Source organism: Lycium barbarum, chromosome 8, assembly GCF_019175385.1.
Source record: "Lycium barbarum isolate Lr01 chromosome 8, ASM1917538v2, whole genome shotgun sequence".
In the NCBI taxonomy this organism is placed as follows: domain Eukaryota; kingdom Viridiplantae; phylum Streptophyta; class Magnoliopsida; order Solanales; family Solanaceae; genus Lycium; species Lycium barbarum.
In genome coordinates this window covers 6501208-6527663 of record NC_083344.1, presented here as the reverse complement: position 1 = coordinate 6527663, position 26456 = coordinate 6501208, and the positions used below count along the sequence as shown (strand labels likewise).

The window sequence follows — 26456 nt, the reverse complement described above, 5'->3', positions numbered from 1 at the left end:
GCGATTGATTTTCGATGGTATCTCGGCTAATCCACGGCTGGATGATACCATCAAAGGGTACAAGCTGGACGTGTTCACTCATGAGTCGGGAGATTATGCTCCGCATATTCTGCGGAAGTTCTATGCAGCATATGGGGCCGTCCTGATGTCGATGAAGAAGTCGAGTCGTGCTTGGCATGAGATTCCCATGCTGGAGAATGTGACAGTCCGGAACTCACTGGTGGATATTTCCTCCAAATCCATCAACAGGGTCCTGTTTGGTGATGATTTTGTGGCTCCTACTGATCTAAGCCTATTCCTAGGCAAACGAGATAGAAAGGACAAGAAATCTGTGAGGGAATGGACTGCTGCAATTATCACATCTGAGCCACATGAGCAAAAATGGACTAATGATGGGAAGATCAAGATTACTAAAAGTTGTTTGTCCACAGAGGCAAAATTTTGGTGGACATTGCTTCGGTACAGGATCATTCCAACCCAGGCAGACAATACCCTTTCCACCAGTCAGGCAGTCACTATTGCCTCTTTGATGTCAAGGTACCCAATGGATATTGGGGAGCTAATAGCTGAGGAGCTGCATGTGCAGGCACACAAGCCCAACCAGAACATGGTATTTCCGTGTCTTATCACGGAATTGTGTCGACGGGCAAGAATATTTCAGCTTCCAGATTGGGACGGTAAGACCCCGTGCACCTTAACTATAGCTTCGCAGTGACAACCTTAATCGAATGTGTACGATAGGTGGGAGGTGGTGACACACAACGACCAATCCTAAAAGACCACTCTTTCAATAAGCAGATAGAGTAGAAGAGACGGCCCGGAACAAGGTTGACTGAGACTGCCAACTGCAAGAGAAGAGAGAAAGCAAGCCGGAAACTTTTAACTTTATCATCACAGCTGCTCATGTGGGGGATTGGAGGAAAAATAAGGTGAAAATTAAAAAGGACCGAGAGGCAGATCAGTCTGGTGATGACGACGACACTCAGCTAGAGTTGAGTCCGAGCCGTGCTTATGGGACTGATCTAGTAGGGTCCGAGATTGGTGCTGCTACTACTGGGACTGAGGCTCCCACGACAGGTATTCCAGATACTGTCAATTCACAGGATGCTGCAGCCACACTGGGTGTTTCTGAGGCAAGACCTCCACCACCACCTCCGGCCACACAGGGGCCTCCTTCGGGGCCTACCACTGCTGCTGCAACAGCTGAGCCTGCTGATCCAGAGCTGAAGTTTCTGCGTTTTAGCCATGCTAACTATAGCCATATTGCAGTCAAAGCAGTGAGGACTGAATGGCAGGTAGAAAAAATATTGCAACAATTTAAGCCGAAAGTGGTGAGAATAGTTCAGCAGCTGGTTACTGAGGCAACCACAGAAATCCATGCGGAGTTTGAGAAAAAGCACGAGGTGTATCATGCTAGACTAGACAGCTTTGAGGCGAGATTGTTGATTCGAGAGCAGACCACACCCGGTGGGGAGTCTAGTTCATTGAGGAGTGAGTTGGAGAAGCTGAAAAAAGAGCTTGAAGCACTCAAGGTGCAAGGGATGGTAGCCGCACCACGTGCCATTTTGCCCACCACGTTTAAGGTGCTGGATCTGCTGGATTCTGAGGAGGAGGCGGAAGATGCCGAACCTGTTGGTCGCGATACGGGAAAGAGGGTATGTGATCCATCTGAGGACCCAGAGGAGTTGGACAGGAGATTGAAGAAAACAGAAAAGACGGAAATGCAGCAGGCAATCCTTCAGTCGTTGGTTTAGCCGCAGCGCAAACCGGGAGAGTCCACGATTCAGCTGCCGGATGCAGCGGGCCAATCATGATCTTCGCACAGCACCAAGGTACCACTTCTTTTTCCCTTGTTCTTATAAGTGAAGCACTAGGACAGTGCTTGGTTATTAAGTTGGGGGTGGGCCTATCTGAAGGTAGTGTAGTGTAAATATGTGTTTAGGAACCCGCTCGGCTTTTCTTTGCCAGAGTTCTTTTCCCGAGGGGGGTTTATTTTGTTGAAACTGGCATGTTTAGGGTGTTGCTTAGGTTGAGTAGAATAATTTTGACTTATTTGGTGTTACTTTGTAACTGATGGCATGTGTTGTGGGTTGTTGAAAATTTTGGACCCCTCAGAAAATTTGAAAAATGCATACTTAGAACAGTTATTGTTTGACATGATTGATTCTTTACATGACATTGTGATTATTGGGGTATTGTGTGTGAGGAATGACTACTTAGGAATTCACAAGTGTGAAAATGATTGTCCTTACGCCGATGTGTGTGTGAGTTGTTAGTTTAATTCTGTTTACGCATGTATAATCTAGAACTTGCCTGGTTGGTCTTGTTTGAGATCCGAAAGTTAGTTTGGTTGTGAAATGATCTTAGGCTTTCTTTGTGTAAATAAGTCACTTTGCCTAAATAAGCCTCACCAAAAGCTTAAAATATCACTAGTTTCCCTTTTTGAGCCTTTTTGACCTTTTTCTTGGCTAGCCGAATGAAACCTCACCCGTTGTGAAATTTATCCATCTTCGCACCCGTTTCCTCCTTGATGCTACTAGAGAGACGAGGCAAAGCGCCTAATTTGGGGGAGAATTAAATATGAAGTAGATGTTGAGAACAAATGTTGGGAGTGGTGGAGTTTGCTAGTAGAGAGTCGATGTGGTAGTTGCATATAATAAAAAAAAATCAGAAAATTGAAACACAAAAAGAATTGCTAGTTGGATAGGAATAAAACCACATCGAGGTCGAAAACGTGAAAGAATATAAAGGGGTTGGAAAGAAAAGAGGCGAATCAAGGTAAAGAGATGTTGTAGTGTCAAGGAGGGTGAGTCACTAATACCCAAAAAGTATCCTACCCATCCCTAAGCCTACATTACAAGCCGAAACAAGTCCTAATGTGATCACAACCGAACGAGCCTAGGATAAGAACATAGAAAATAAGGGCAAGACTATGGTATTTGCATGTGTAGATATGAATTCTTTGTGACTGTGAGTGTTTTTATCTTCTCTTTCATCTTCGTCCCATTCTTGTTGTATATATGTGTGTTGGGACATTCTTTGGTCTATGTGAAGGCATAAGGATGAGGATTGAGCAAAATAAAGTGACCGCCGAAAGTAGCGTTTGTGTGCATCATAATATGCTCGATAATGTAATGTCATGTATTGAAGCTTCATTGTTAGTCATAACGTTCTTGAGTTGGGTATATTGCTTTGAATTAGAAAATTGGGTTGGTCCTTTGAAGAAAAACATGCATGTCGGTGGTTCAGAGTCAAAACCAATGTAGACACTGTTATTCTATGATATCTAGGTGTTAGATTGAGTCGTTGTTTTGTACGGCTTGCGTGAGGACAAGCAAAGACTTTAAGTTGGGGGTGTTGATGTGGCGTGATTTTACGCCACAAATCGATGCTTTTCTGCTATAAGTTTTACTTGTTTTTAAGCAAGTCCATGTGATTTTACGTGGTTTTTAGTGTTTTTCAGGTGACGGAACAGATTTGGCATGACAACAGTTGAAAGTGCAGAACCAGGTCGTAAACTCGGTTTACGGTCCGTATTCTACAATACGGGTCGTATTCCATGGTCGTATTAAAGGATAACAGAACCAGAAAGGCAGGTTGAGAAGATGGTGGTTTACGAGCTTATTTTACGGACCGTATTTCTGTTTATGGTCCGTATTCCAACACGTATTTAACCATTCAGCAATTGGCAGAAAGTCTGAGTTTTGGAAGTTGAAAGATGACCAGGCAGTTTACGTGCCGTAAACCACTTTACGGTCCGTATTTCAAAAGATGGAATTTGCTCACAACTGAAGGACGACTGGGTCATAAAGTGATTTACGGTCCGTATTTCAATTTACGGACCGTATTTCGTAACGACGGGACCAAAGTGCAAATCTGTAACTTTTGTGTTTTCAAAACCTATAAATAGTCATTGTAGGGTTTTTAATAGACATCAGTTATTATATTTTTCTCTCTTCACTTAGAACATTAAATACTCTCTAGTTTTTGAAGATTCAAACATCAATTCAAGTATTATCAATTCATTTTTTCTTCCAAAGTAAGCAATTATGAATTCTTCAATGTCTTATTTCTTGTTCTTTGTCATGAGTAGCTAAATTCCCTTACTAGGGTTGTGAACCCAATGATGGGTGTTTTGTGATTGGGTTTGTGATTGATATACAAATAATGGATTATTAGGGTTTAGTTATTCTTCATTCTTCATTCATAATTAATGGTTGCAAACATTGATTAAAGCCATAAACCTTGATTTATTTGGGAAAATAATTAGGGTTGGTAAGAATAACTAACAAGAACTCAAAGCTTTAAACTTTGTTTAATAAATTCACTTAGGAATAAGAAGAATTTACTTGGCATGATTAATCGTTCTTCATGGTTACTTTCTTATATTTGGGAAAATTATAGAAAGACATAATCTTTATTTATTGGGAAATAGTAGAGATTCACACAGAGATTAAGTGCATTTATATAATGATCCATTATAAGTATATCAAGATCAATACCCATGATCATACACCCTATCTAACGGGGACACAACCTTAGTTTCTTTTACAATAAATTTCCACCAAAGCAATAGATAGCAATTAGTTATAGAAAAACCAACTTTTACCAAAATCATCGGATTAAGACATTAGACCTAGACCTTAGCATCCTACGACTTTAGTAACCTTTTCACACCATATTCCCTGTGGGATTCGACCCCAACCTTGTTGGGTTACTATATTTGACAACGTCCGCGTTATACCATTAATAGGTGTAATTTGAGCGTATCAGCTTCTCAGTAATTAACTTCTACAACTTCTAAATGATTAACTTGTATATATATTATGATGACAATTATTAGAAAATAAGGACTTAATAAAATATTGACTTATAATTAATTTAACGTGTACAAATCCTAAAATGAAATGATGACAAACCATTAAAATTTGTGATAAAGTAATGCTAGTAATGTTGATAGTAAAACAGTGAAAATCTAAGCAATAAGAGGTATAACGATATTAATAGTAGTAGCAATAAAAAATAATAGTGAAAATAAAGTATTTAGCTCGTTAATAAATTTAGAAGCCCAAGGAAATAAATTGGAATAAAGGAGGGACCAAATTGGGTGTCAACAGATGCCCCTCTTCGACCGGAGACGATGTAAGAGTTTTCGGGCGAAGAAGTTGACGTAGTAGCCAATTTTGTTCCGACCAACAAATATGAATTTGGAAGAAATTGAGAAAATATGGGTTAGGAGAATTGGTGGAAAATATTATGGTATGGAAGGAATGTTGGAAAAATTATAGTCGAACCCCAGTTTTGAGTTGCCTACATAACTCGGGTTCCATGAGAATCAAGTTGTATGTGGTTCGAAAGAAGCGGATCAATACCGACGCTACACTTTTTGCCCCAGTGTTGAATTATGGTGAGACTGGGATATAGAAAAGGCTACAAGATTGTGAAAGGAGTTGATTGAATAGAGTTTTAACAGTGGATATGAAAGAAAAATTTGGATAACCCACATATTACATGTTTGTGGACGTAGGCGGAGTTGAGTTCGAGAGTAGATCCGTGACCTTTGCTTGTGAGTTTGATATTCCTCTTCAGCATGTTTGCCCTAGTTCACTGCATAAGATAAAGTTCCACGTTGCACTGTGTCTCTATATGTAGATTGTACTTTCTGTCAAAATCGAAATTTATGTCAAAATCAGTAATAAAGTCTGGGGTAAAGTTGAAAGTGTAAAACTTATAAAGAGTGTAAAATGATAATAAATATGAGTGTGAGAATGAGGATGAAGCCGTGTGGCTTATAATGAGGCCGTGTGGCCAAATGTTGTTTCTGGTTGTCTTCACGGACTTGGATGAATGCGTGATGTTTATGCCGAAGACATAATAATATCCCAGTTGTATTCGAAGACTTTAATGATAATAAAAGGCCTCCGGTTGTCTTCCGAAATTCGATGATAAATGTTGTCTGTAACATGTAAGGTAAAGTCGTTGAAGTAGGTAAACTGAATGCTAAAGTAATTGATAAAGAAGAGAGCAAAGTAAGTGTGTAGCCGTTTGTCTTATGCAGATGAGGTTGTATAGCCATATGATGTCTCCGATTGTCTTCGGAGACTTGATGAAGATTCCTGTAAAGTTCAGGGTAAAGTGGATGATAGGAGTGTAGCCATTTGGCTTATGCAAAAGAAGTTGTATAGCCAAATGATGCCTCCGGTTATCTTCGGAGACTTAATGATAATTCCTGTAAAGTTCAGGGTAAAGTCGTTAAAAATAGGTAAAGTGGATGATAAGAGTGTAGCCATTTGGCTTATGCATATGAGGCTGTATAGCCAAATGACGCCTCCGGTTGTCTTCGGAGACTTAATGATAATTCCTGTAAAGTTCAGGGTAAAGTCGTTAAAGTTGGTAAAGTAAATGATAAAGTAAATGATAAAGTAATTGGTAAAGTATAGAGTAAAGTGATAGTGTAGCCGTTTGGCTAATGATGTTGATGATATCGTGATAGGCCAAATTAATGACACGTAATCCTGATTTAATTCGCCTTCAATCTCGACAACCTACAAAAACAGGTGTATTTGTTAATAAAGTCATAAGGTTATTGTGATTAAAAAATTATAATTAAAGATAAAGTTGGAAATAAAGCCGTTTGGCTTTTGAGGCGAGGCCGTAATGAGCCAAATGATGCTTTTTGGTCATGATTGATAGACTCGATTGTTGGTCTCGCGGTCTTTTAATTCCTGCACTCAAAGAAAAATTCTTAGTTTGGGAGGGGAAGTTGATTCGTGTTGACTCATGGCCTGACGTTGTTGGCGCTCCATTCGTCTTGTTTGTTTGGACCTTGTGATTTCCGTTCAAACCTCAGTAGATGAATAGTAGTGAAAACAATTGAAGGAAAATGTTTCATTTGAAAGATATATATATAAGTATATGTATATGAGGAAAGATATATGTGTAACTATATGTATGTAAGTTGTAAAACATTTTGCCCACTTTAGATTGTGACACTTCTGAAACAATTGAAACGTCATTTGTCTATAATACTTCCTATCTGGTAGCCTTAATCTTGTCGATGACCAACCATTCTCTTGTTTATATCCTTTCAAAATCTGCCCCAGTTTTGACTTCGAGAGGGTACACTAAAATTATGTTGTGGTGTAACCGAACCTTATATAGGTTGCCTACGTATCCCGCCAAGGGAATCAGGTCAGAAAGTAGTTCATAAGACACATAGAAATGGTTTGAAATTTTCTAATAAAGGGACTGAACTCGATGTGGATTGCCTACGTATCCCACCAAGGGAATCAGGTCAGCGTAGTTCGTAAGGTACATTAAAGGAAAGGTTGCAAACTAGGCGATCTAATCCAATGTCATCCTTTGATTTCTTCTTGACTTGATAGCCTTCATGCTTATGTCACTATCTATCGGCTATTTCATTTTCTTCCAACTGGATTCTTGTCTCATCCTCTAATTTCTTTGTTACTCTCTCGAGATATATATTGTCTTCCCGTTCTTCATAATCGTGTTCAGCACATAAACTTTATTCATTCGTGTCACAATCATAAAATTAGCAGATTTCATAATTTATATATTAAATAAAATAGAAAATAACAGATAATAGACAGTTAAGGAAAATCAGAAATGCATTCATAGATTAAGCTTCCAAAAGATGAGGCAAAGCAACAAATGTTTTGGGGCAGGATTTAAGCCTCAATTTTAAAATCGTGCTATTTCAAAAGTTCACTACATGCTCAATCTACCAAGACTCCCGGCGAACCAGGGACGAAGTACAAGTATAATTCTTCAAATTCTCTCCTGGTTCGGCACCCCAGATGGTCGGTGTCTTGGTGTTATGAGTAGTTGTAGCAGCAATCTTCATTGGTGCTTGTCCTTGGACTGTTCCCACGGGAGCAACAAAGGTTGATGACATACCCTTTTCCACTTTTTCAATTGGCATAATGGCTCCTTTCAAATCCCTATCTTTTTCAACAGTTATCATGTTCACGTTGGCATTTTCGTGAGTAAGTAAAGGGTTGTTGTCCACATTGGGCCGAGCTCCAGTAAGTTAGATCGCTCCTTCCTTAATAAAGGCTTTGATTTTGTTTTTGAGACCATAGCAATCCTCAGTATCGTGCCCAGCAACTCCAGAATGATATGCACAATGCTTGTAACCATCAAACCATCTCGGAATAGGATCAGGAATTTTCCCTTCAATTGGTTGTATCACGCCTGCTGCTTTCAGTCTTTCAAATAATTGAGCCAAGGGTTCATCCAATCAAGTATAATTACGGGTACTTTTGATTTCAGGGTTTGAACAGGCTTTAGGTGTAGCATGTGGTCGATTTTGGTAGGTTAGAGCTTGAACGGATTGATATGGACGTGGGTTTTGATAGGGAGATACTCGGGGTTGGTAGTAGTTTGCTTGGGCGTTGTAGACTAGGTAAGGAGTTAGTGGAGCTTGGTAGGGTTCAGCATATTGGTAAGGGTAGAAAGATTGTTGTGGATGGTTAAGGTATGTAATGGCTTGGCTCGGCCTATGCCCTTGGATCTTCATGACTGTAGCTACATCTTCTTTCTTCTTTTTGGTCCCGCTGATAGAACCAGATTGAATAGCTTTGCTTACAACTTGCAAAGCAGTAAGATCTTGAATTTTTCCCGATTTGATTCCTTCTTCTAAGGCTTCTCCCATTCTGACGACTTCTCTGAACTTCTGCCCCATCATGCCTATCATTTTCTCATAATATATGCCAGCTTGGCATTCAATGAAGGTGGCAGTGATTTCACTATCACTCATCTGGGGTTGAACCCTAGCTGCTTCTGACCTCCAACGCAGTGCATACTCACAGAACAGCTCAGTTGACTTCTTAGTTACCTTAGTCGTGTAGACTCTATCTGGTGTGATATCGGTGTTGAAATTGAATCGGTCCATGAAGTATTGTGCCATATCACTCCAACCACGCCATTTACGGACATCTTGTTGTGTATACCAAGTAAGAGCCCCACCAGATAAGCTTCTTATGAATAGCTTCATCCTTATATTCTGATCTCTACCTACTCTAACCAGTTTGTCACAATAATCCCTTAAATGCGTATGAGGGTCGCCTGTTCCATTAAATATATCAAATTTTGGCGGCTTGTAGCCTACGGGCAAATCGACGTCAGGCTGAACACACAAATCCTCATATTCTACACTCTTGCTTCCCCTAGAAACTTGAAGGTTTCTCATTGCTTCTTTGAGACTGTGGATCTCTTTTAACAATATATCATCCGCCCTTGCTTTTGCATCATTTTCCATTTCCTCATATTGATCCACCTCGGGTTGGAACTTGATCGTTACTGGGTCGGTAAAGGCTTGTGTTTCCGCTGCATATACCGGAGGAACATATTGCGCATTAGGAGTGACAAAATGTGCCCCTTGTATATGCTGGGTTGGATAAGTTTGGACGGTGGGAGTGTTTTGGACTGGAGGTGGCGTGTTATAAGTGGTATTTATAGGTAGTTGGTTTGGTGGGTTTAGAGGAGTAGTTATAGGTGGCGGATTAGTGTTGGTGGATGAAGGAACATAAGGAGTATGAACTAGCGAATGACTTGGTGGTTGACGGGTGGTGGATTAGGAGTAGCGTAGGTAGTGTAGGTAGGTGGTTGACTTTATGGAGGAGTATAGATGGATGAGGGATTTGGTGGATTTATGAGGGTGATTGGAGGAAAGTTGTTGTTGGTAGATGCATTATTTCGTTGAGGAAAATGTTCAGGCACTGGAGATTCAAGTGATGGAAAACGAGGTGGATTTGGTGCGACATTTCTAGGTTCAGGTGGTGGACTTTGGAGTGTGACGGATAAATTGGTCAAGTCCCTGACCCGATTCAGTTCTCCACGTAGGTCCTCAATCTCTTGAGTCAGGCGGGCGATATGTTCATCATGTTGAATAGTAGTCCTATGTTCGGAAGTCTCGGGAGGATCACTAGAGATCACGATGTTTTCCAAACCAGTTGAAATAGATGCGACTGGATCAGACATAGTAGTTTTCCTTCCTTGAACAGCCCAACCACGGCGAGGTAATGCTGACGTCTTTGACCTTGTGAGGTAAGGATGGTCGGCCAGTTCGAATGTCAACACGAATCAACTCTTTTGGGAAAAAATAAAAAGAAGAAACATAAAAAATGCAAATGACATTAGGCTCATATTAAAATATCTAAGTGAAGTCATGATCACGTAGAGTCAAATAAGTCATGTAGCAAATAATTCATCAAATAAAGGCAAACAAGTTGTAAACAATGTATATCGAACAACAATAACGCATCCTAATATGCATGTGACCTCTTTATGCCAGAGGTAGGCCTAACGTTTGTTTGAAGGGTAAAGTGTGCCATAGTACGTCATCCCATCGCTCTTGGCTAATTAAACAAATTCTATTTCCCCAAATTGAAATACAAAAGTAATGTAATATTTATTACATATCAAATGAATACAACATCAAACGTTTCCTAATCTAAGTAAAGTAAATACAATTCTTTATGTCTAAATTTCTAGCTCCATTTTGCGATGTCCTTGGTTCTCGTCAATTGTTGATCACGGACATACTCCAATGTAGAATCCATACCTGCCATAGAAACGTTAGTCATTCCCTCCCTCCTAAAGTTTAATTAGTTAGCGCAAATAGTCAATATTTAGGCATAATTATCCTTCAAACATGCACATAAAGTATGATTAGTGTCACTTGGGGTCGTGAACCCACTTGGACGTTTGGGTAAAGTCATCTAATGGGCTTACTACACCAAGGGTATTAAACCTCCTAGGTCATGAAATTTATGCTCCTAATAAAGGGTGTTGGTTTAGCTCTACTCTAAGTTGACTAAGAGTGGGTTCACTAAACGCAAGGTTCCCGAGCGGACAACTCGAGTGAGAAGGCTACGCGGTCACAGGGAAAATCCGGACACCCCGCGCATATGCCAACTCTCCTAAAATTTGGAATTTTGAAAGAAATCTGCGGGTGCGCAAAACACACCTCGCGTGTACGTGTGATAGTGTGAATTTCCATATGTGGAGAAAAGTGATACGGAATGACAGTTTATATCAAAACAGTAACAATTAAATAGTTTATAGCAAACAAACAATTAATAGCATGTAAAAATAGCTAACAAAAAATAAGGTAATTAAAACAAGTACACAAAGCCTATTTAAACTAAGTCTGTTATGGTTAGAACTTAGGTATAGTCCCCAGCAGAGTCGCCAAGCTGTTATACCCCATTTTAACCGGAGTCAAAATGGCTTATAACATTCCGGTAATTTCAGGGTTAATTAAAGTTAGGGAGTCTCCACCTAATTACTTATGGTGAATTAGGACACCTAAAGTTTATTAAAGTTATTTTCTAAAGTTAACTCCATTTTTAAAGTCTACGGAACCAAAAAGATCTAGGTAAGGGTTCAATTAATCTAAAGGTAAGGTATTAGGCATCCTTTAAGATCCATTAACAATGGTTAACCGACCGGACTTATGTTAATTAATTAGACTTTTTAAAAAATAAATTTAAAGTGTAAAGCAGCTAAGACACTACTAAAAGAAACTTTAGAGAATTGATTTCAAATTGTAAAAAGTCAAATCCTTTGAATTTGCAAAAGTTGATTTGTAGGCAATTGCAACTAAACGACCAAATCTGAAGGAAAATGATTTGTTTATTTTTTAAAGAGTATATGACAAGACGATGCAACTGTTTCAAATTCCAAAGACCAAATTCATAACTAGAACAATTTGCAGCGGACCTAAATAGAAAAAGAACCGGGAAAAAGTTTTAGACTCCTGTTTTATGTCCAGATCTTGAAAAATATGATTTGCCTATGGCCCAAATATTTCTAGATAGACATAAACTGATTACTGGTTTCAAGTTCCTTACATCTAATGACATATCACATGTAAGAACTAATTAGTCTATTATTAGCTAAAGTGAAACCTTGAAGGAAAATTAATTATAAATTATAAATTAGCGTAGATCTTAACAATCAATCACAAAACAGAATAAAGGATTAGTCCCAGAGGAAATTTTAAACACTGTAATGAGTAGGCCAAGTGATGTAAATGATAAACGCCATTTTGGCTTTCGCAAGATGACAATGCTCTGCAATTTTCCGCTCAAGAGAGTAAGAGAGAAGATAGTGAATGATGTGCGGACTCCATAAGCGGCGTCGTTGAGTCTCAAAGTGAAACTCTTCGGCTCCGGTGTACATGTCAAACAAAGAAAGAATGACGGAATTAGAGAGAAATCTTACTGTCAAAAGGTATTAAAGAACCAAGCAGTAAACCATACCATGATTTTCATATATATGAAGACCTTAGCAGTTATATGGTCAAGATGGCATGTGTTGGTAGAGGAGAATTCATCTAATAGGATCAAATCAAGCTAACAACTACTCTACCAAACTAACTGTAAACATATGATATCACCATCAATTAAGGCCATTTTCCATACTTGCAAAAAAAAGTATTTGCAATTGTTTCATCAGATGCTATTTTATTGTGGACTTGTCAAAATAGAAAAAGATGGAAAAAGAAAAAACCTTTTATTTAGCATTAAATTGTTTCTATAAAATTCAACACTGACTTTGGGAGAAGCTACTCTTGAAGTAAAGTGAAAGTGGAAAACTACAAAGCCTAAATGAGCATTTTCTTTCAGTCATTGCTCAATGCACAGTTTATAGCGGTTAACTGAGTGAATACACCAATAACTTCTTCTAACGCAGCATGCTAATTAAATTTCTGAACCTTTTTTAGCTCATTCTATCTATGGAATCCAGCGGATATGAATGCCCCAGAATTTACATGATTGTGTTTAACCAGTTGGGTAGAAAGAATTTAGAAGTGAAACATACGACAGAAATTAAAAAAGGGAATAAACTCCAACAGTATCTTTTTTTGACATAGTATGCCATCAACCATGTTAGCAAAAGAAGACCGTAGTGCACTCAAAAACTGTTCAAAGCAGACACATATGGCCATCAACTTTTGTTCAAGTATATGCAAGATATACATGATGTGATTGGTAAAATTCCTTAGTTTATTTTCCTCATAAACTTTGTCCAGTCTCAAAATAACTAATCCCTGAACTAATAGTGGCATATTTGCACAGTAACATTTGATTTCTTCTTTCAAGATTGAATATCCTCTTACTTTGTCCAAATGATTTTAAAGATGCAAATTTAATTCGAGGTGCTACTAAAGAAAATGAACAGAAGCATGAGAACGCCGCATGTTGCAGTAGTGACATTGCAAGTTTATTCCGGGAATTGAAACCTTAGAAAGGGAAGAGGATAATGTTGGCTTGACTGATGAAGAGGAGATCCACCAGGGGAAGACCAATGGCACATTTCGGTTTGCCTCTAGGAGTCATGCTCAAGAGTCAAGACGCTGAACTGTATGATCGAAAACACCATTAACTGTCCATACAGAACACCTTGACAGCGAAGCATCTCAACATTTACTCTCAAGGTCAGACTCCATACACAAGATTACACACAGGGTGAAAGCATTCTTAGAACATCTACACAAGACTGAGCATGGGATACATTCAACAGAGAAACAAAGTCACATATATAGACAGAACCAAAATTAACTACAGACTTCGAAGCCGATTCACAACAACAACAAGACTATCTGTAGATTCCTCTCTTTAGTTTTACAAAAACTGTTCAGGACCTAGTCATACACAACCGAACAGTTTAAACAGGTTTAAAATTCACTTACAACTGAATTGTTTAAAGACAGAACCAAATTAGCTCTTTTGTTTGAAAGGCGTGAAATTTCTTCACTATAGGCATTGCCCGAGGCCAACACATCATATCCTAAACTCTTTTCATCGGAACAGAAAATTTATCACAAAATTTTAAACTGTAAGGCCATGTAAGGAGAACTTGAAGTGTTATATCTTTATTCAGAGACATATAATACCAGTTTTAATTCATTACCAAACTGCTTGTGCTCATTATTTTTTTTTTTAAAAAGATGGACAATGCTACAACACGAGTTCATGAAATCTATTTGCATCGCCTTTCACCTTTACACATAAACCAGACTCAAGATTAAATTAGGCCATTCATCAGCTATAGCAGCTACTATGAAATAAGAAACGCAAACATGTTTTTTGAATCACAAATGGTAACAACAAAACATTAAAACATGACTTTCTATACTAACAGAATTCTAAAAAAACAAAAAAGTCGAAATAGCATCAGATTTTACCTGTTCGTGGTGCAGTGAACTAGGACGTCGAGGCCTCGAATCTACTCACCCGTATTGACAGATCCGAACCTTTAGCCAAATGAGTTCGAATGAACGTGTTGAGGGCTCTAACGAACTAAAGTTTTTTTTTCGTATTTCATGTAGGATAAATCGAGTGAGAAACTGTAAAGAAAAATAGAGAGCAAGGATCTATATCCAGTCGTTCTTCCTGAAAATGAAGAATAGGGTTCTATATATATAACCCCAAATGCTAGGTATTTTATTTTAAAAACGATGTCGGACTGCAAAATTTGGATTTGAAATCCTTTTGAATTTCGTTTGGGATCCGAATTTGAAATTCAAAATCTGTACTTGAATCCCAATGAAAATCAAAAGAGAGAAAGAGACTTACAAAGAAGAAGACAAAGGTAACGTTAATTACTTGCCCGAAATGGGCGAACCAAGACTGAATTCGACTAGGAAGATTAGGATTTTTATGTAGAATTAGAAAGGAGGAAGAAGAAAAGCAGAGGCGTGGCTGTCTTCTATTGTGATTAGGGTTGAAAGCTGAATTGAAGAATATGGGCTGGGTTGAATAAAGATGGGCTGCTATATCTGATGGGTCGTTCGGTTCGAGTAATGGGCTGGTCTCGACTGGTGGGCCGGTTTCAACAAATTAAGCCTTAGCCCAAATAGTTTTAGGATTAATTACGGACTGAATTAATATTTTGGGCTGCTTAATATTTTGGGTGCTAATGGGCTCGTAAGAATAGGCTTCAAATAGCTGAAATTGTTAGGTATTTTTCTTCTTCTAATTAATTCCTTGTGGGCTTCTCAGTAATTAACTTCTACAACTTCTAAATGATTAACTTGTATATATATTATGATGACAATTATTAGAAAATAAGGACTTAATAAAATATTGACTAATAATTAATTTAACGAGTACAAATCCTAAAATGAAATGATGACAAACCATTAAAATTTGTGATAAAGTAATGCTAGTAATGTTGATAGTAAAACAGTGAAGATCTAAGCAATAAAAGGGATAGCGATATTAATAGTAATAGCAATAAAAAATAATAGTGAAAATAAAGTATTTAACTCGTTAATAAATTTAGAAGCCCAAGGAAATAAATTAGAATAAAGGAGGAACAAAATTGGGTGTCAACATATTTCACACTATATTCCATGTGGGATTCGACCCCAACCTAGTTGGGTTACTATATTTGACACCGACTGCCTTACGCCATAATTTAGGAGTAATTTGAGCGTATCAAATTTTTGCGCCGTTGCCGGGGAATACGGTTTTGAAATTACTGATTGTTGTGTACTTTTCTTTAAAACTTTTTCTATTTCATCACACCTTGTTTGTTGTTTTTGGTAAATCAGGTGAAAATGGCAGGAAGACACAACCGAAATCAAGGAAACCAAGGTGGGCTCCAAGTGAACCCACCTGCACCTGAAGAGAAGTAATGTTGAAACCCAATTTTGTCCCTCCTTTATTCCAATTTATTTCCTCGGGATTTTAAATTTATTAACGAGCTAAGTACTCTATTTTCACTACTAACTTTTATTTTTACTGCTATTAATATCTTTTCTTTCATTTTAATTATTTTTTACATTACGAGCATTACTTTATCACAATTTTTAATGGCTCGTCATCATTTTATCTTCGGATTTTGTGTCCTTTATTTTCTACATATTAATCACTAATATTGTACTAGTTATTAAATTAGAAGCCCAAAAAATAATTAATATGGAAGAGGATTTTTCAGCCAAATTATTAGGCCACACTTTAATTAATTAGAGCAGCCCACTTTAAATCTATTCGGCCAACCCAAACAGATCAGCCCACACTACCCGCCTACTTCTACCCGGTCCAGCCCAACCATTTCACCGACCCGACCGACCCAACCGTCTCATTTCATCAGAACCCTAATCTCTAATGAAACAAAATAAACCAGCGCTTCCCTCTTTCTTTTCTCTCTCTTTCAACCAGACGCCGCCTCTCTCCCTTCCTCCATTTTTAGCCAAAACCTCAGCTCCTTTTCACCAATCCAGACTTGGCTTCCCCATTTCCACATAACAACGTCCCTATATCTGCTTTGCTCTGTCGTTGACAGAGAAAGGACCTTCTATTTTCTCGCTTCAAACACAACAAATCTCCAAAGGGCAGAGAAACTTGGTCCGTTTTGGGACGAATCTGCAGCAAATCACATGCAGATAACGGGTCCATTTGACTCGATTCAAAATCATTCAAAACCCCGCCCTAAATTTCGGTCCGTGACCCTCTTTAAAAAAACCCTAATGTTGCCTATAAAATGACTTTGAGTTTTCTTAGCCGAGCGGGGATGGAATACACTGATCGGGTGATATCTGAATATTTTCTATCACAAAAAGTCTTGAGTTTTCCTCTTTTTCTTTTCAAAATCTGGTCTTGAACTTTCTAAACCAGAAAACATTGTGTTAAAACATGAAATTAGTGTCGAAAAGTTAAAGCTTCCGATTCGACTAACTTTCGTCGCTGTTTGGTAAAAGGACTTTAACTACCAAAAGGAATTTTAATTTTCGATCGAGTTTCGGGTCTATTCATAATGAGAGAGTATATTCGACGCCATCGACGCCCCGTTCACTGCACCAACAAGAGGTAAACTCCGATCCTATTTTTGACCCGTTGGTTTCTTTCAATTAAAATTCTGTGTTTTGCCCGAAAATCTGTTGGAATCCCCTTGTATGCAAATATGTTTATGATCAAGTTATGATATCGATTAGTGTTTCGAATCTCCGAAGTCGTAGCATTTCAGTTTAATAGAAATCATGCCTTTAGTGTTTTATTTTGGACATACGACTATTTTTTAAGCATGTGTTTGACTGGGATTTCTATGTTTAAGAATCATGTTCGAGGGTTTCGTTCCTCAAATCGTTAAAAGCGAGTGTAAAAGATTATGGACAGACCATTCGTAATCTTCTACATAGGTTAGAAATTATGATCATGGTTTTTATGTTAGAATGTGTGTTGAAAGAAACATTCTTGAGCTGTTAATACGCTAACTGAGAACAGTCCCCTGTTTTAATTAAAATCGTTAAGTTGTCGTACTGCTGTGTTCTAAATTGCTGCTGAATTTACTGAATTGCTGAATTTATTGAATCGCTGTTTTTCTGCCCCCCCCCCCCCCCCCTGAACTGCTGTAGTTTAGCCATTTTTGTTGTTGTACTTTCGGATCATAAACCACTGCATTTTGAGTCGAATTTCTGCTGCGCATTGAGTTGAATTTTACCTTCATTCTGAGCTGAATTGTTATTCATTTTGAGGTGATAAGACCACTTTCGCTGCCCTTTTTGCTGCTGCATATTTTTAGCAAATCGCTCTAAGATTTAGCTCTAATTCGTTAAGGAGTCATCACATCACCATGTCGTTGTTCATTAGAGTCATTCGGATCTGTTTTGGTTAAGATTTGCAGAATTGAGATTAATAGTGTTTTTTCAGCTTTAGTTTACATGGCAATATGTTTAATTTCAAGAATGAATGTTATCCAGAGGCCAATTCGCAAGTATGCACTGATATGTGTTTGACTGCTCGTATACAGAAGAATCATGAACTCATATTTGTCCATTTTAATTTACCTTCCATTCTAAATAGATGCATTCCTTTGTTTTCTAACCTTAAAATCCATTATCTGCCATTATAGCGGTGGGTTTATGGGTAGAATGTTGCGTTCTTCACTTGATCATAAGCATAAGTCTTTAATTTTCTTCTTTATCCTCTATAATTATTTTAATCGGGTTTTCTTTCTAATCCTTTACATTTTTCTTTTCTTTTGCACGTACAACTGGAGCCGAAGAGTTTCACTTTGAGACTCAACGACACCGCTTATGGAGTCCGCGTACCGTTCACCGTCTGTGCCCCAATCTTACTTGAGCCGAAAATCACGGAACATCTCAATCTCTTGTGAAAGTCAAAAAATGGCTTTTAACCTTTTATATCATCTTCGCCATTTTATTTTCATTCTCCGACATTTGTTTATATATTTGGTGTGACTAACATCTGTTTGTATGATTATTTGCTGAGACTTAAGCTGCTACAATTTAAGACTAAGTTTCATTTGAGTTTGCCTTAGATATCAACCGATTACTCCCCTTCTAGATGGAACACGACATTTAGATAAAGATGATAAGTTTGAGCAGGCAATCAGCCGATGGAATGTTCTGATAATTTTATTCCATAAAGTCAAGTTAGGTGTTTACGCCAAGAGAATATATTTTTATAAATCAGTCCTCATTTTGCTAACAAAAATCAGTTTTACTTCAAATATAAATGCTTTCTTTTTCTTGGCTATCAACTTCGAGTATAAATGAATTTTCTTTCACTAACTTGAGGCTACATTGGATTTAACAGAAAAGAGTTTTTTGTGCTTATGAAAACGTTTCACGTCTTTACTATAACGGATTTTCACAATGAAGTATCAATTTGATATCTAGCATTCGTATATATCTATACTCAACATTCTTAGCCTAATTAAATTTTAGTCCGGTCGGTTAACCATTATTAATGGAATTTAGAGGATGCATAATACCTTCCCTCTAGATTAGTTGAACCCGTACCTAGAATCATTTAGTTTCGTAGACTTTAAAATAGAGTTGACTTTAGATAAATAACTTTAATAAACTTTAGGTCTCCTAACTCACCGTAAATAATTAGGTGGCGACTCTCTAACTTTAAATAACCCCGGAATTACCGGAATGTTGTAAACTATTTTGACTCTGGTTAAAATAGGGTATAACAAGTAAGATGAGAACATATTTGCAGAATTCATTAATGAAGCTGATTATTCTTCTGTTGTGGTTCCTCCTAGGACTGGAAATGCTACTTTCAAAATCGATAGCTCTATCTATCAGCTGCTGAAACTTGAAGGTTATTTCCAAAATTCTTCGGAGGATTGTCCACTCCGACATTTGAAGAACTTCCTGCATGTGTGTGCTCAACAATTCAAAGGTGTTGTTTCTGCTGATGCACTTCGGTTACGGGTCTTCAAATATTCCTTGGCTGGCCAAGCAAGGGAATGGTATAAAAAGCTTCCCAGCAATTCTATTCACACCTGGAGCGAGTTAGCCAATACATTTTTGAAGAAGTGGTTCCCACCGAGCAAAAAGGCTGAACTTCGAGATAAGATCTTTGAGTTCAAACAGCTTCCGAGGGAACAATTATATTTGGCATGGGAGCATTTCAAGTACTATCTAGCTCATTATCCAACTCTCGGGTTTTCGGATGCTATTCTCACTGAGAAGTTCTACAAGGGGTTAGATACAATAAATCAGATTGTTGTCAACACTGCCGCTGGGGGATGCTTCATGGACAAGTTATTTGTTAACATCACCCGGTTGCTCGATAAGCTCACCAACCACAATCAAGTTTGACACTCAAATGACAGTGAAATTTTGTCTTATGGTAGTCCCTCTGTTGCCGTGGTGGCCAAACAAAATCATAAGCGAGATCATGCTTTTGCTCATTGCAAACCAGCGTGGATTTGCTGTTAAAGAGGCTTGCGAAAAAAGAAGCTAAGAGTGTGAATGTTGTTAAAGAAATGCCATCTCATGCTCCCGGAATGTATCAAGTCTCGGAGGAAACTTATCTAGAGGGGCAGCCGCAACGTGAGGATGCTAATTATATCGATAACTCTCAAGGAGGTTATCAAAAGCAATGGAGACCCCAACAACAAAGCAATCAATATGTCCGAAATGAATATGGTGGTTCGGACAAGAGGGATTACAACAACAACAATTATGGTAATCGGAATTCCAATGCATATGTTCCACCGAAAGACCGTTCTTCTAACTCTCAAAATTAGCGAGAGGGTCCTTCCAATGATCAAGGGACCTCTCGAATGGAATCTATGCTTGAAAAGATCTCGGATAACCAAAATAAAAGTGACAAGAAGATGGAAAATTTGACCGAAGTGGTAGGCTCTCACACCGCTTCGATTCAAAAACTTGAGCCACAAATGCGAGATATTTCTCGTGAGAAACATCCACCACAAAGAAGGGGCCTTCCTAGCGACACAATTCTAAAACCAAGGGATAGTGGAGGTGATCACATTGCCTCATGCAAAGCTATTTCGACTAGAAGTGGGAAGATCCTTAATGCGGTGAATGAGAGGGTACTTGAACCTATTATTGTCGAGCCGATTGTTGATGAGGTTATTGAGGAAGAAATTGAAGAAGAACTTGAGACACCAATTGAAGTGCCTATTATTGTTGAAAAAAAAGATGAGGCACACCCTATTGTTCTCAAGGGTAATGAGGTGCCAAGTGTTGAAAAAGCTACCAGGGGTAGCACTCAAAAGAGCAAGGTCACGGGGGCAATTAAACTCTTGACTCAAACATATAAATATCCTCCCCCGTTCCCACAAAGATTGATGAAAATAACATAGGATGCCAAGTGCCAACGCTTCTATGACCAATTGAAAGGGTTGTCAATGAATATCCCATTTCTTGATGCATTCCAAGAAATGTCGGGATTTGCTAAATACTTGAAGGACTTATTAACGAAGAAAAGACCAATCAAGCATGATACGGTGGGAGTCACCCACCGTGTGAGCTCTATTATTTCGTCCTCAAAGGTTGAGAAGAAGGGTGATCCCGAGGCTTTCACTATCCCTTGCACCATCGGTAACCATGATTTTGCTCCTGCTTTATGTGATAATAGGGCTAGTATTAATTTGATGCCACTAGCCATCTATAAATAATCTGGTTTGGGAACACCTAGACCAACGAGCATGCGTCTCCAAATGGCCGATAGAACCATCAAAAGACCTATAGGGGTTGTTGATGATGTCCTTGTGAGAGTGGGGGAATTCTTATTACTGGCGGATTTTGTCATCTTTGATTGTGCGATTGACAAAGAAGTCCCAATTATCTTAGGAATGCCATTTCTTGCCACCGGGAGAGCTTTAATGGACTCGAAAAAGAATGAAATAAAATTCTGAGTCAATGATGAAGAGGTAACCTTCCAAGCTAGCAAGGCGTTAAAATTGTCTAGTGCTTATAAGAGCGTTTCAGTCATTGATTCTTTCGATGTGGTAGACGAAGCGGTGGAGCATAAGTTAGAGGAGGAACACTTTGACGAAGCACTTTCGACTATTTTGGTGAATTTTGAGGCGGATGACATGGAGGGGTATATTGAAACGGTAAATTCTCTTATTGGCCGGGGTTCATATTCTTATGAGCCAAAGAAATTATCTCTTGATCTTGATAAAAGAACCACTCCTCCGGCTAAGCCTTCGATTATTGAGCCTCCAAAACTTGAGCTCAAGCTACTTCCCTCTCATTTGAAGTATGTTTTTCTTGGCCCGGATAATACTTTACCGGTTATTCTCTCATCTGTGTTAAATGAGGAACAAACTCAAAAGGTGCTTGAAGTGTTGCGGGCTTATCGAAGATCTATTAGGTGGACTATTGCGGATATTAAGGGGATTCCCTCCGGTATTTATGAACATAGAATCGAACTCGAGGAGAATAGTTCACCAAGTGTAGAGCATCAAAGAAGGCTAAACCCTCCTATGCAAGAAGTGGTCAAGAAGGAGATAATCAAATGGTTGGATGCGGGTGTTGTATACCCAATTGCAAATAGTCCATGGGTTAGTCCGGTGCAATGTGTGCCAAAAAAGGGGGCATCACCGTTGTCCCTAATTCCAAGAATGAGTTGATTCCTACAAGGACAGTCACCGAATGGCGAGTGTGTATGGACTATCGAAAGCTCAACACCGCGACTTGTAAAGACCATTTCCCTATGGCTTTTATTGATCAAATACTTGATCGGCTAGTCGGAAGATCTTATTATTGCTTTTTGGATGGCTATTCGGGGTACAACCAAATTGACATTGCCTTAGAGGACCAAGAGAAAACCACTTTCACTTGTCCTTATGGCACTTTTGCTTTTAGCCGAATGCCTTTTGGCTTATGCAATGCCCCGGCTACATTCCAACGGTGTATGATGTCTATTTTCTCGGACATGGTGGAAGATTTCTTGGAAGTCTTTATTGATGACTTTTCGGTTGTTGGTGACTCTTTTGATGAATGCCTTGCCAATATCGGTAAGGTATTGAAGCGGTGTGAAGAAACCAACCTTGTACTTAATTGGGAGAAATGTCATTTCATGGAGAAGGAAGGGATTGTCCTTGGCCATAGGATTTCCAAGAAGGGTATTAAGGTAGACCAAGAAAAAATTGATGTTATAGCCAAGCTTCCTCCACCTATCTCTGTCAAAGGAGTTCGTAGCTTCTTGGGATATGCCGGCTTCTATTGGCGATTCATCAAAGATTTCTCAAAGATTGCCAATCCGATGTGTAAGCTTCTTGAAAAAAAGGCTAAGTTTGCGTTTGATGAGAAGTGCCTTAAGGCATTTAATGACTTGAAGGAAATGCTCACTTCTACTCCAATTATTGTCTCTCCGGATTGGTCATTGCCATTTGAACTCATGTGTGACGCGAACGGATTTGCTATTGGTGTGGTGCTTGGGAAAAGGCACAACAAAATCACACACCCAATTTAGTATGCTATCAAAACCCTAAATGGTGCTCAAATTAATTATACCATCACCGAGAAAGAACTTCTAGCCATTGTTTATGCTTTTGAGAAGTTCCGGGCTTTTGAGAAGTTCCGGGCTTTTGAGAAGTTTCGGGCCTATCTACTTGGATCCAAAGTGGTTGTTCACACGGATCATGCGGCCTTGAGATATTTGATGACAAAGAAATATGCAAATTCGCGGTTGATTCGTTGGGTGTTATTGTTGCAAGAGTTTGACTTTGAGGTCCAAGATCGAAAAGGTTGTGAAAACCAAGTTGCGGATCATCTATCTAAGCTTGAGGAAGCTATGAGACTGAGTGGAGATCTTGAATTAAATGATGTTTTCCCCAATGAGAGACTTTTGGCTGTATCTTGTGAATATGCTCCTTGGTATGCGGATATCGCCAACTTCTTGGTGACGAATCTTATCCCCGACGACATCAAAGCTTATCAAAAGAAGAAATTTTTGAGAGATAGTCGTCAATACTATTAGGATGAGCCCTATTTGTTCTGCACTTGTGCCGACAACATCATTCGGTGATGTATGGCCAAATCCGAGGCCATGGAAATGTTGAAAGCTTGCCATGACTCTCCCGTGGGGGGGTCATCACAGTGGAAACCGCACAGCGGCAAAAGTGCTTGAATATGACTATTATTGCCTACCCTTTATCATGATGCAAATTTAATGGTGAAATCTTGTGACCAATGTCAACGCCAAGGGTTAATTGGGAGGAAGCACGAAATGCCAATGAATTCTGTCATGGAGGTTGAACTCTTTGATGTGTGGGGCATCGACTTTATGGGCCCATTTGTGAGTTCTCGTGGTATGCGATACATCCTTGTTGCAGTTGACTATGTTTCCAAGTGGGTCGAAGCTGTAGCATTACCCAACAATGACGGCAAGAGTGTCACAAATTTTCTCAAAAAAAACATATTCACAAGGTTTGGCACTCCTAGGGCAATCATTAGTGATGGTGGCACTCACTTTTGCAACAAGAAATTCGCTAATCTTATGGAGAAATATGGAGTGGAGCATAGGGTGGCAACTCCTTACCATCCCCAAACTAGTGGGCAAGTCGAAGTCTCCAATCGGGAGATAAAGAGTATCTTAGCCAAGACGGTTAATGTAAATAGAACTGATTGGTCATTAAAGCTTGATGATGCTCTTTGGGCCTATAGAACGGCATTCAAGACGCCCATTGGCACTTCTCCTTATCGGTTGGTGTTTGGCAAAGCTTGTCATCTACCGGTTGAATTTGAACACAAAGCTTTGTGGGAATTAAAAAAAATGAACATGGATTGGGACAAAGCATCCAAGTTGCGGTTGTTTCAAATGAATGAAATGGATGAGTTTAGGTATCATGCCTATGAGAGTGCAACTTTGTATAAAGAAAAGATGAAGCATTATCATTATCATGATGCCAAACTTTTGAAGAGAGATTTTCAACCGAGTGATTCGGTGTTGCTATTCAATTCAAGGTTGAAGCTCTTTCCTGGCAAGTTGAAATCCAAGTGGCCCGGTCCTTTTACTTTGGTGAGTGTGTCACCCAATGGTTCGATGGAATTGAAGTCCGACGATAGGACTCGTACTTTCAGAGTGAATGGCCATCGGGTAAAGCACTACCATTGGATGGTTGATGGGGATAAGATTGTTGATGCTCACCGGTTGAAACATGGCACCGGACCTTGACACCAAAAGTGGTATTGCGTCATGCCGCGATGTAGCGCTTCTTAGGAGGCAACCCATGTTCATTTTTGCATTATGTTTTTTGTTTCGTTGGTTTTTGTTTTTTGTGTTGTTTTGATGTTTGTTGATGTGTCTAGGAGCCTAAGTGTGGAATGCAGAAATTTCTAAAGAAACAGGTAAACGATACGCACTCGACGAACCGTCGAACTATTCGACGAGTCGTCGAATCCGCCGTCGACATAGACAACCTGAAAAACTCATCACTGGAAATGATGGCATTTCTACGACAGGTTTGATGCTCCGTCGCACAAGTCGACCGGGCGTTCTTCTCTCTTGTGTAAAAAAAAAGGGGGCGGCACGACGTTTCACAGCGACGGAACGTCGAACCATTCGACATTCTATTTTTTGGACACGTCGGTTAGGGTTATATGTACTCATATAACCCGAAGCCTCCTCTATTCTCCATTCAATTTGTTTTTAAATTTCCTCTCTCCCTCCCATGACCGTTCCCACTTCCCCCTCTCTTAAATACGTCCACCCCATAACCATCATTCACCATTACTCTCTCCCTAATTTACACTCTCCCTCTGTGTGTGTAACCCTAGTAGTGGCTACTTGTGTGTTCATCATTCCTTACGTGCTAAAATCAAGTCTTCTTTCAATTTTAAGGTATGTTAGATCATGGATTGTTTGTTCACTTGTTCATACTAGTTGTTTGCTCGCCTTCCATGTATTGTTTTTGATTACTTTGTTGTTGCTCCAATTGCTCCATGTTTTCTCTTATTTCGCCTGGCATGCTCATTCTTTTTACTGGGGGTGGTTTGTTTATGTTTGATTCATTAGTCTTTCACCGAGTCGGAGGGCATTATGACAAACATACCTCATTCATTAGATTGTTGTTGTTTTGCCCGCCACCAGTTTGATAAAATGCCCAAGTGTGGTATTGTTTGTAACTTTGGCTTGGAAGGCATTACGACTAAGAGTTGTTTTGCCCGCTAATTGGTGTCCCTATTTTAACCCAAGCCAACATAGGGTGAATTCTAAGTAACCCCAAATTACGTGAGGGCTTGCCCCATATCTCGAGGATCATATTGCATTTGTTAGCAACAGCCTGCAGAATTCATTCGATGCTAAGTTCGACGGCCCGTCGGTTCATTCGACGAATCCTTCTCAACGTCGAATGAATCCTCTCTGATGATTGAAGCACAACCAACTCGACGGTGGACTCGACGGCCCCTCGAATCAATCGACGAGGCATCCTTCCCACCGTCTTTAATTTGCAATTTCCAGTGACCAAATAGAAATTGACGATGAGATCGAGGGCTCGTCGATCGGTTCGATGAACACTCAGACGATCCGTCGATCTGTTCGACGTCTCTTCTGGCAAATCGCCGAACCACTAGCAGCTTTAACATTATCACATGTTTTGCATCTTTTTCTGGTTTTGCTATATTTCTATGGTTGACTCAACGACGAAGAGTGTTCTTTTTGCAGATATGCCTCTAAAGAATCCAGTCAAGCGGGGTGGTGGTCCTAAACAAGGCCGAGATCGGGGGCAGTCGACCCTTACTCTTAGAGGTGAACCCTCTGAATCTGAACGTCAAGAGGTGGTACCAACGACTAGAATGAGAGCACGAGCCACCACTCCCCGCGCAGCATCACCTGCCCCACACCCCTCCCAATCTGAGAAGGGGGAGTCATCCTCCACATCCGCTAGTGTTAGCGAGGCAGCAGCAGAGCAACCAGTCGCTTCTAAGCGGAATTCAGATGAGGAACAACAGCGGCTGCAGCTGCAGAAAATTGAGGTAGCTGCTATCTGATTCACTTATGATGGGTGCCGAAAGTACTACGTAAAGGGGGCGACTACAGTCACCGGGGGTAATCTGAGGAGGAATATTCAAGAAGAGGAACAAATCAGTATGAGCGGATTAGAGAGTTACCCTCGGATTACTGATCTCATCTAGCACTATCATCTTGAGGCATTCACACAGCCTCCAGGGTATTATTGCC

General features: G+C 39.4%; 1 long non-coding RNA gene across 1 annotated transcript; it reads right to left on the bottom strand.

Annotated features, from left to right (window-relative positions):
• Nucleotides 1-11934: 11934 nt before the first annotated feature.
• LOC132605820 (uncharacterized) lies at nt 11935-14742 on the bottom strand. The gene is made up of 2 exons (XR_009569466.1): nt 14216-14742; nt 11935-13389 (listed from the first exon to the last, which is right to left on the bottom strand). It is a non-coding gene; the product is annotated as an uncharacterized LOC132605820 (long non-coding RNA).
• Nucleotides 14743-26456: the final 11714 nt, after the last annotated feature.